Consider the following 11,501-nt stretch of genomic DNA (forward strand, 5'->3'; position numbering starts at 1 on the left):
AGTGATATCAAAGTTGTGCTAGTTGAGTAGTTGTGAATTTGAGAAATACTTTTGTTGACGTTTGCAAGTCCCGTAGCATGCACGTATGGTAAACATTATGTAACAAATTTGAAACATGAGGTGTTCTTTGATTGTCCTCCTTATGAGTGGCGGCCGGGGACGAGCGATGGTCTTTTCCTACCAATCTACCCCCCTAGGAGCATGCACGTAGTGCTTGGTTTTTGATGACTTGTAGATTTTTGCAATAAGTATGTGAGTTCTTTATGACTAATGTTGAGTCCATGGATTATACGCACCCTCACCTTTCCATCATTGCTAGCCTCTTCGGTACCGTGCATTGCCCTTTCCCACATTGAGAGTTGGTGCAAATTTCGCCGGTGCATCCAAACCCCGTGATATGATACGCTCTTTCACACATAAACCTCCTTATATCTTCTTCAAAACAGCCACCATACCTACCTATTATGGCATTTCCATAGCCATTTCGAGATATATTGCCATGCAACTTTCCACCCTTCCGTTTATCATGACACATTCATCATTGTCATATTGCTTTGCATGATCATGTAGTTGACATAGTATTTGTGGCAAGCCACCGTTCATAATTCTTTCATACATGTCACTCTTGGTTCATTGCATATCCCGGTACACCGCCGGAGGCATTCATATAGAGTCATACTTTGTTCTAGTATCGAGTTGTAATCATTGAGTTGTAATTAAATAGAAGTGTGATGATCATCATTTTCTAGAGCATTGTCCCAAGCGAGGAATAAAAAAGAGAGAGAATGGCCATAAAAAAAGAGAAGGCCCAAAAAAATTTTGAGAGAAAAAGAGAGAAGGGACAATGTTACTATCCTTGTACCACACTTGTGCTTCAAAGTAGCACCATAATCTTCATGATAGAGAGTCTCTTGTTTTTTCACTTTCATATACTAGTGGGAATTTTTCATTATAGAATTTGGCCTGTATATTCCAACAATGGGCCTCCTCAAGTGCCCTAGGTCTTCGTGAGCAAGCAAGTTGGATGCACACCACTTAGTTTCTTTTGTTGAGCTTTCATATATTTATAGCTCTAGTGCATCCGTTGCATGGCAATCCCTACTCCTTGCATTAACATCAATCAATGGGCATCTCCATAGCTCATTGATTAGCCTCGTTGATGTGAGACTTTCTCCTTTTTTGTCTTCTCCACATAACCCCCATCATCATATTCTATTCCACCCATTGTACTATGTCCATGGCTCACGCTCATGTATTGCGTGAAGGTTGAAAAAGTTCAAGATTACTAAAGTATGAAACAATTGCTTGGCTTGTCATCGGGGTTGTGCATGATGAGAGCATTCTTGTGTGACGAAAATGCAGCATGACTAAACTATATGATTTTGTAGGGATGAACTTTCTTTGGCCATGTTATTTTGAGAGGACATAATTGCTTAGTTAGTATGCTTGCAGTATTATTATTTTTATGTCAATATGAACTTTTATCTTGAATCTTTCGGATCTGAATATTCATACCACAATTAAGAAGAATTACATTGAAATAATGCCAAGTAGCACTCCACATCAAAAATTTTGTTTTTATCATTTACCTACTCGAGGACGAGCAGGAATTAAGCTTGGGGATGCTTGATACGTCTCCAACGTATCTATAATTTTTGATTGCTCCATGCTATATTATCTTCTGTTTTGGACATTATTGGGCTTTATTATTCACTTTTATATTATTTTTGGGACTAACCTATTAACCGGAGGCCCAGCCCAGAATTGCTGTTTTTTGCCTATTTTAGAGTTTCGCAGAAAAAGAATATCAAACGGAGTCCAAACGGAATGAAACCTTCGGGAACGTGATTTTTGGAACGAACATGATCCAGAGGAGTTGGACCCTACGTCAAGAAACAAAGCAGGAAGCCACGAGGTAGGGGGCGCGCCTACCCCCTTGGGCGCGCCCTCCATCCTCGTGGGCCGCACGTTGCTCCACCGACGTACTCCTTCCTCCTATATATACCTACGTACCCCCAAACGATCAGATACGGAGCCAAAAACCTAATTCCACCGCCGCAACCTTCTGTACCCACGAGATCCCATCTTGGGGCCTGTTCCGGAGCTCCGCCGGAGGGGGCATCGATCACGGAGGGCTTCTACATCAACACCATAGCCCCTCCGATGAAGTGTGAGTAGTTTACCTCAGACCTTCGGGTCCATAGTTATTAGCTAGATGCCTTCTTCTCTCTTTTTGGATCTCAATACAATGTTCTACCCCTCTCTTGTGGAGATCTATTCGATGTAATCTTCTTTTGCGGTGTGTTTGTTGAGACCAATGAATTGTGGGTTTATGATCAAGTTTATCTATGAAAAATATTTGAATCTTCTGAATTCTTTTATGTACTATTGGTTATCTTTGCAAGTCTCTTCGAATTATCAGTTTGGTTTGGCCTACTAGATTGATCTTTCTTGCAATGGGAGAAGTGCTTAGCTTTGGGTTCAATCTTGCGGTGTCCTTTCCCAGTGACAGTAGGGGCAGCAAGGCACATATTGTATTATTGCCATCGAGGATAACAAGATGGTTTTTTTATCATATTGCATGAATTTATCCCTCTGCATCATGTGATCTTGCTTAAGGTGTTACTCTGTTCTTATGAACTTAATACTCTAGATGCATGCTGGATAGCGGTCGATGTGTGGAGTAATAGTAGTAGATGCAGGAAGGAGTCGGTCTACTTGTCTCGGATGTGATGCTTATATACATGATCATACCTAGATATTCTCATAACTATGCTCAATTCTGTCAATTGCTCAACAGTAATTTGTTCACCCACCGTAAAATACTTATGCTCTTGAGAGAAGCCACTAGTGCAACCTATGGCCCCCGGGTCTATCTTCATCATATTAATCTTCCAACACTTAGTTATTTCCATTACTTTTATTTTACTTTGCATCTTTATCATAAAAATACCAAAAATATTATCTTATCATATCTATCAGATCTCACTCTCGTAAGTGACCGTGTAGGGATTGACAACCCCTTATCGCGTTGGTTGCGAGGATTTATTTGTTTTGTGTAGGTGCGAGGGACTCGCGCGTAGCCTCCTACTGGATTGATACCTTGGTTCTCAAAAACTGAGGGAAATACTTACGCTACTTTGTTGCATCACCCTTTCCTCTTCAAGGGAAAACCAACGCAGTGCTCAAGAGGTAGCAGAGGGCGGCAGTTGATGGGTGGGATGGGGTGGCGGATGGAGGACGCCAGGGTTTCGCGGCTAGTGGAGAGGTAGTTTTGGCGCCCACGGAGTAAGAATGGGGAATCGGACGGGGGGGAGCTAAGGGAGAACCATGTTTCGGTCTGGGACGCGCTTGTTTTTGGCTTTTTTGAACAGATGGGACGCGCTTGTTTGAAATTTGGAGAAAGTACAAACTTTGCCCCCTGTTAAATTTCGGACCTACTGCGGGTCGGGGGTAGGATGGTAATCCCAGGTGTCCCAAATAGTGGGCGGGAGTGATTTCGGCGGTGTGCATGTGTGCTTAGGCGGCCATTGTGTATGAATGTTTTTCGGAGGCGGTTGCGTGGCGTCTAGATGAAGTTACAAACATACCCCGGTTTAGACCTTTGGACATCGGGCCAGTAGGTTTCACGGGTCGGAGTTATAAAAGTAATTTCCTTCTACTACCAAACATTGGTCTCACGCGGTTTCAGGCAAGTAGAGGCTATTTTGGCGCTTCGTTCGAAATTTTGAAACAGAAGCATTCACGTTTAGAGTACTCTTGAACTTTGAGGATTGACCTAAATAGACAACGTAAAATTTGACCTTGTATGTTTGAAAACCTCATTTAATTATCCGCTTCTTTTTGAAATTTTGACACTTGAAAATCCTATAACTACGATTATTTTGGAATGGAGGAGCTAAATTTGAATCTATTTTCTACACGACTATATAAGCTATTATGTACAAAATCAGAGCAAAGATTGGTGCCCCCATAATTTAGGTATGATTTACAAATGCCATGATATCTAATTTAAATAATTGAATGGACTTCATGTTGAATTCGATTTTTTAAGCCACCTTAAGTTGAATTCAAATGTATGCTAGTTCATAGCTAGCTATTTATAATGTTCATTGTGTAACTTTCGTATGTATAATGTTCTTTACACACACAACATGAACTATACTCACGTTTATATTCGATTGCTAAAGCGAAATTCAAAATACTAACTATGTGGATCAATCATGTCGAATAATAACATAGACATGCTCAAATTCGATAGAATCTAGATGTCTGATGGATCAATGACTGTTCCTTATGCGAATTGCAAATATCATGATCCCATCCTAATATTTGGATACAATTTATATCTTTAATCAATGTGTACATCAGTCTTTTACATGTAGTTTCACTCTCCATCGGTGGTCTCTCACACATGCTCACACACTCTCTCCCGAGGTGTCTTTCTCATAGACATGCTCTCGATATAACCCTCCCTCCCTCTCGTAACCATTTACGACTGTTTTCACTAACCTTTATCACAAGCACTCTTCCTCTCACAAGCATACACACGCACAATCCCCATCGACATAAACCTGCCTACGTGTATCCTGTACGCACATTATCTTTAGGCCTGTCTCTCACGCATTGTCTCACACCTCTCTTCCTAATTGACAAGTATGATTCTAGCAGAGCATTCTGTAGGATGCCCCTTAAAGTTAGGTTGGATGAATAGTAATATCAGATATAAGGGGTTATGTGACACCCCGGCTCAGAGAAAACCGTAACACCCCGTATTCCAGCCTAGAGATTAATGTGAAGTCTTCTGGAATACGGCACTGCTTAGCATAGAACAAATCAGCTCTTTATTACAATCTATTTGGGTACAAGGGTTACATCGGCACGGCGACACTACGCCTGCCACGGTTGCTCCATGCAAGCAGCAGAACAACATGATGCAGCGGAATAACTCTAGCAGCGGAACAACGATGACGGTGGTGAACTCCACTCCGCAGGGACTCTGGCTGGAACGCTTATACTAGCTCGCACGAACGGAAACCACGACAAGCAATCAAGCAATCACGACATGACCTGCAAACTGGCATGACACACCAGGTCAGTACATTGAATGTACTTGCAAGCTCACAATAACCAAAAGCATTCAAGACAAACAACAGCATGGCAATTACAGGTTAAGCAGGAATTATCATGAGATCATCAGGATAACATGGAATGAACAACATGAACATGATACAGCTAGAACAATATGAGCATGGCATGAACATATAAATCTAACGATACTAGCATGCAACATGATGACACTATATGCACCACTTATTCTGCTCGAGTTACCTCGTAACCATCGCATGAATCACTTACCAACCTCGGACATCACACGATCATCTCAGGATCAAATCAAGCTTGGTATAAACAATACCGTAGTAATCATTAAATGACCACAAGGAGCTTGATCTTTACCCATGATTCTTGCACAACATCACGAATATCCAACAACTCGGTATCCTCGATACCACAGTGATCATTCACGGATCACAAACGGAACTACTCTTGGTTCAACGGGTTATCTCATAACCCAAACGGTGATCATTCATGGATCACATCACCAACTTATCTCATCATCGAACCGGGGTTGTTATTAAGCACATCATTATTATTACTGTTGACCCATAGTGTGACCAACTACGAACTGGGCCCTTATCCGCGGGAGTTGCTATCGATAGATTTAGTATACACTCTACAGAGGTAGTGCACTTTACCCACACCACAGAACCCATGGCCTCATGCTCCCATTCGGGTGGACCAACGGCGTTTCGACAAAACTGTCCTACTGCCATGACACCCTCCCAGCCACTCCGACAAACTCCCCTCTGGGATACGTCCTGGGTGGCCCTGTGCCTACCAAAGGCACTAACAGCCATCGTCGTGGCAAAACAAAAATGGTCCGAAATGGGGACAAGCCGGCTACAACAACTACGGGCACACAAGGCTTATGCCATCCTATCCGGCCAAGGTAGCGCCCTCGCATAACCTTCCCTCGTTGGAGGCACCGGCGAGAGGCATGACAATAGACCCAGTTAGGTCATTCCCATAAGGCAAATGTGGTTGCACTGGTCAGCTCGATATGGTGGCACCATGACTCAGCCAACAGTTGTTCAAATTCAATTTAATCCGGTTAAACTTGAATGCAAATATGCTGAGCCATGATTAAATAACATGATGCACTTACAATGCATGAGCATGATATCAACATAAGCATGAGGGTACAGCATAGCTATCCACCATATCATCAATGAATCATATCCAACTGAGCATGGCATAATGACGAGCATGAATATTACAAGTACCACACTACTCATAGCATAACATGACCACTAGCATCAACAATAAATAACATGCAAGAACATAGCAATAACATTACCGAGTAAACACTTAACTAGCTAACAGCAAGGAACAATACATATTAACGGTACTCGGTAACTGACGTTAGTCATGCACCGAAGAACACGACCAACTCAACATGTAATACAATCAAGCATGACAAATACGAAAGTAACACTAACATGTAGAACATGATACTAGAGTGCAAGAAAACATAGCATGATGGTAGTCACCGATCCATAAGCATAACCGAAATAACGACAACAGTAGCAAAACAAACATACAGTTATTAAAGATTCAAGTTGAAAACCAATGCTACTGCATGACTATCATGCAAAGGGTGGTTGTGGCTTGCCTGGGAATGAAGAATGCACCAGGAAGACGTGCGGAACAATCGCGGAAAGATTCGCCGGAAACAGTTCTCTCTCAGAGGTGCTGTTTACGGGCAAGGGAAAAAATTGTCATTTTTAGAATGTCAAAACATGGTGAAAATGGTTCTAACAGAACGGGCTCGACGAGACGAAGACGTGGGCGTTGGATTCACCTCAATCGGAGTTACGAGTGAAAAGTTGTGGCCCGGCGAAGTTCACAGACCAATCTGTAAAAATAATCTCTACAAACAGGCCCCTGAGCTGAAAACAGAAAACGTATTCTCAGAAAATACGTCTTTAGAACGGAGAAAACGCATTTTCGGATAAAGCAGAGGCGGAATACGCTTACTTCACGCGAAAACGTACTTTTTGAAGTACGCTTCCACTTATCCACGTGGACAGTGGCGGGGCCGGGCTTGGGGTCGCTAACGTGCGGGTCCCGCGGGGTGGGGCCTGTCACTTATACACGTCGGCCGACCAGGTCAATGCATGCAGCGGCAGGGTCGGCTCCTGGGTTGCTGACTGCTGGGGTCCGGGAAAGACGCGGGGCCCGCCTGGCCCTGTCTTCTTCCTCCTCTTGCTGGCCCGAACGAAGCAGAGGACAGGGCAGGCGAGGAGCAACGCCGGCGATGGCTCGGGCAGCTCCGGCTATCCCCGGTCGAACGGGATGCACCAACGGACTCGGGTGGCTGCACCGCGCTCATCCAGAGGGAGGAACGGCGCCGGGGAAGAGTGGGGAGGCGACGACGGTTGGAGGAAGGAGGAGGCAGAGGCGGCGGCGGTCTTCGGGGCACGGCCCTAAAGGGGCTCCGGCGAGAGGACAAGGGCACAGGGAGAGTCGCCGGAGTGTGGGGAAGGCGATGGTGGTGGCTAGAGGTGGAGGAGGGCTCGGCTTCGGCCGAATTTAGGCCGGAGGGGCGACGGCCATGGCGGGAGAGGGAGGTAAGGAGAGGAGCTCCGGCTCGGGGAAGAAGTGGGGCGGGGTCCTGGGAGTGAGGGGAGGCGAGTGGTGGAGGTGATGAGGTGCTCGGGAGGGGCTCGGGTGGTCTTTATATAGACGGGGCGAGAGGCACGGGCTCGGGTGCCGCCGCTCGCGTCCGGCCACGCTCTGGCGACGACCATCCAGCACGGGGTGGCACGGGATCACGACGAGGGAGGTGCGGACGAGCTACAGAGGTGCACAGGGACGAGAAGAGCTCGGGGACAAGAGGAGGAAGATGCCGCGGCGCGAACATAGCCGGTCGGCTACAGCTCGCCCGTGGGCGCGCGGCGACGAGCACTGTCGGAGGGGCTTACGGAGGGGGAGATGGCTCCAGGAGGATGGCGACGATGCGGTAAAACTGTTAGACATGCTCATGAGTGCGAAGACGATGAGAGGGGGCGTGGCTGGAGCTAGAAGACGCCCTGGACACGGCCAACGCCAGCAGAGCGCGCGCATTGCATGCCAAAGCTCGTGATCACCACATGCATTGGTGCACACAGTGCCACACGGCTGGCCAAACGATGTCTGGGGGCTTGTCCTTCCTAGGGAGGTTGCACGTGCGGTGGTAGTTCGGTGAAAATTGCCCTGGTTAAATGGTAATCAATGTCTGAAGTTTACTGCAGTAAACTTGAATGTGCACTGGTGATCAACAATAACTTGATTGGAGCTAAAGAGTTTGTCTGGGGTGATTAGCTTAGGAAGGACTATAATACTGGAGAGTTTGAGGAGATTTGGATCCAGATTTAATATAGTTGCTTAACAACCACATAAACTAGTCCAGAAGCAAAAACAGGAAGAAGCACTCACATGGAGAAGCCACTTGAGCTGAAATCTGGCAAGGTTGATAATTTGGCCATATTAAGATGTTGTAAAAATTTCATACCAATTCGATTCACCAAAATGGTACTTGCTTCACAAACATCCTTGCTGACCAGAAACTTGCAATAATTTTAGATAAATATTGGCTAAGTGAAATGGTGCCAAATTTGGTGGAGAGAGGTTATTTTGGTAGGAGAACAATCTGGTAATTTCTCAGAATTAATGAAGCAATATAAAATGCACTTGCTTCACAACCTGAAAATATTGCCAGAATCAAAGATTTGGTCCTGTGCTCACATAGATGATTGGATGGGGCTGCAAATGGGTGGAGGGGCTTAATATGAGCACATGAAGGAGTGTGAAAAATTTCGACTCATTTGGATAATCCTAGCTAGTACTTCCTTCACAATGCCTTCTCTCTGACAGAAAGTTTGAAAAATTGCTGAGGAAGATTGGCTAGTCAAATAAAGTTGAATTTTGGAATGAGGCAATTATTTGGACATAAGAGAATGCCAAAAAGGTTTGGGAGCAATCAGGAAAGGATAGGTGGCACTTCCTTCACAGAAAGCCACACTGGACAGAAATAAAGAATAAATATTGGGGAATTATTCTTGGGCTAGGACAGGAAAGTTTGGGCATATTTGAGAAACATATGACCCAAAGGAATTATGAGAATTATTTGGGAATTTTTTGGATGGACAAAAATATAGGTTGCTTCACAACCTAGGGCAGATAGGGTTATTCCTTTAATAGAAAAAGGAATATTCCCTAGAAAAATATTTTAGGGTTTGGTCAAGGCTTGAAGTGACATGATCTTGGCAAGGTTTTGAGAATGATGAGCCACTTAGGAGGGGGAATGAGGATGATTTCCCAGGTGGCAAGGCCACAGAACCACTCCAAAAATAAAAACAGAGCAAAAACCAAATAAATCAAAAGAAAAAGAAAAGGGCCAAAATCCACGCTGTTACAACTCTTACCCCCTTAAAGAAATCTCTTCCTCGAGATTTGGTTGCTCAGGAAACAAGTATGACTTGAGGACACCGTTTCTAGCTCGGGTATCCTTTTTCCTTTAGTTATTGTTCCCCCAAGAATTTCAAATGATTAACTTACCTTGCTCTGGGGTGGCTTGCCTCACCTTTCCCCAGATTATAACGGGTCTTTGCTCATATACCAATTCCTTATTACTGACATTGATTCTCGATACCTGTGGTGATATCCAATGGATTTGAGCATAAATTTTCTTTTGGTCATGAAATCCTTTTTACTTCGGTCATGGGGTTGCTTCAAATAAAGGCAGGCCTTCTGGTTTCAATAAACGCTGAGAATTAATCATGTCCATCTTCTGACGGGATCTGACTACTCATAGGTGGTACTGATTTATTTTGATTTATTCCTTTGGCTCGAGCATGAGATATGTACCAAAGATTCGACTGCCTTTTGTCGTGAGCAATATAACGGTGTATGGAGTTATAGCTATGTCATACCTCAAATATTTACATCTTGAGACTGGCCCGACAGGGGGCTGACAGACAAATGCTTTTCCTGATAGACTGACCGTGTACTTGATTCCGTCGGTAAGTATACAGGGTCTGTGCTGATTGTTCGGCTTTTGATTTTCTCATTTTGTCGGTATAGCCATTTTGATTTTTCCACACTAACCATTCCAAGCGGGTTAGCGGGATATGAGATTCTTGTAAAATAGAGTAGGCCTCTGAGAGTATGCCTTCGTATATCCGTATGGAATTACGGCCTCCAACTGATTTGGGTATCCGGACCCTGATGGTCGTGCAAAAATCATCATACCTTTGCTGTCGGTCTCACCCTTTAATGGTCATGATTTTCTTTGTTAGGATACCGTACTGAAATAAATTGGCCACACATGTTCTTGATTTTTCGTGTGACCAGGGACATGATTAGTGCAATATTTTTGACATTATTCCTTGTGCTTGTTTTCTAACCTGGGTCCGCACACATATGACATATACCCGGGGTTTGTAGCTGTACGAAGCTCATTGCTGAGGCCAATCATGCAAGAAGGTGACAAGGTTTTAGGACATCTCCTTTTTAGTTACGGGAATAATGATCTTGATGACCATTGTCAAGACTGTTAATTCTGTGATGTCATCCCCAGATCTTGTCGATCCTTGTAATTTATGAGATGTATCTCTGCTTATTTTCCTTTGCCTGACTCATGAGGTTGTGGGATCCTTACTTTCCTTAGGTATATCTGCTGGATGCTTGCCGCATCTCGTATGAGTGACTCATATGACTGAGGATGCATGCTCACCATATATAAGAACCATATGGGACCAAACACTTCATTCTTGAAGAGGACACATGCCCTGACTGATTTGTGCTTCCGACAAAAATGTTGCGAGTCTGATTCTTGAGCGGTACTGCCATACATTGGCAACTCATCATATAACCTCTAAGGACGGTGTATTAGTATGATACTGACGCATACTGAATGGCTTACGAGAGAAGCCATCCAATAGCTTGCTGAGGAAGACTTGTTAACTTCTGCTGAAATCTTTTGTCTGGGTATCATGTAGAAGAAGGCTCTATAGCTTACACACGAAGCTTGGTCTGATTATTGTGCTGGAGAAGCCTGAGTTCCATACGTGAGAAGCTTCTCCTCGGGTTTGCTTGTTGAGAAAAAATCATTTTCGTCTGTCAGAAGCTTTTACCGAGGTATCTTGGACCAGAAATTGTTCACATATCATGCTGAGGAAATTTGAGGAGCCTTGCATCATAAATTTCTTCCGATAACGTGTGGAAGAAGACTGAGTTTCTTACATCCAAAGCTTCATACTAATATGCAGACTGAAATCTACACACACGCATATAATATTCTGTAGCTGATTATTTGCATGAGCAAATTTGTTTGACTGTCTTCCTTGAGCATATCACATTCTAACCTTATTTCGGATGATAACATATTTCAATCATCA

The sequence above is a fragment of the Aegilops tauschii genome, chromosome 3 (genome assembly GCF_002575655.3).
Source record: "Aegilops tauschii subsp. strangulata cultivar AL8/78 chromosome 3, Aet v6.0, whole genome shotgun sequence".
Taxonomy (NCBI): Eukaryota; Viridiplantae; Streptophyta; class Magnoliopsida; order Poales; family Poaceae; genus Aegilops; species Aegilops tauschii.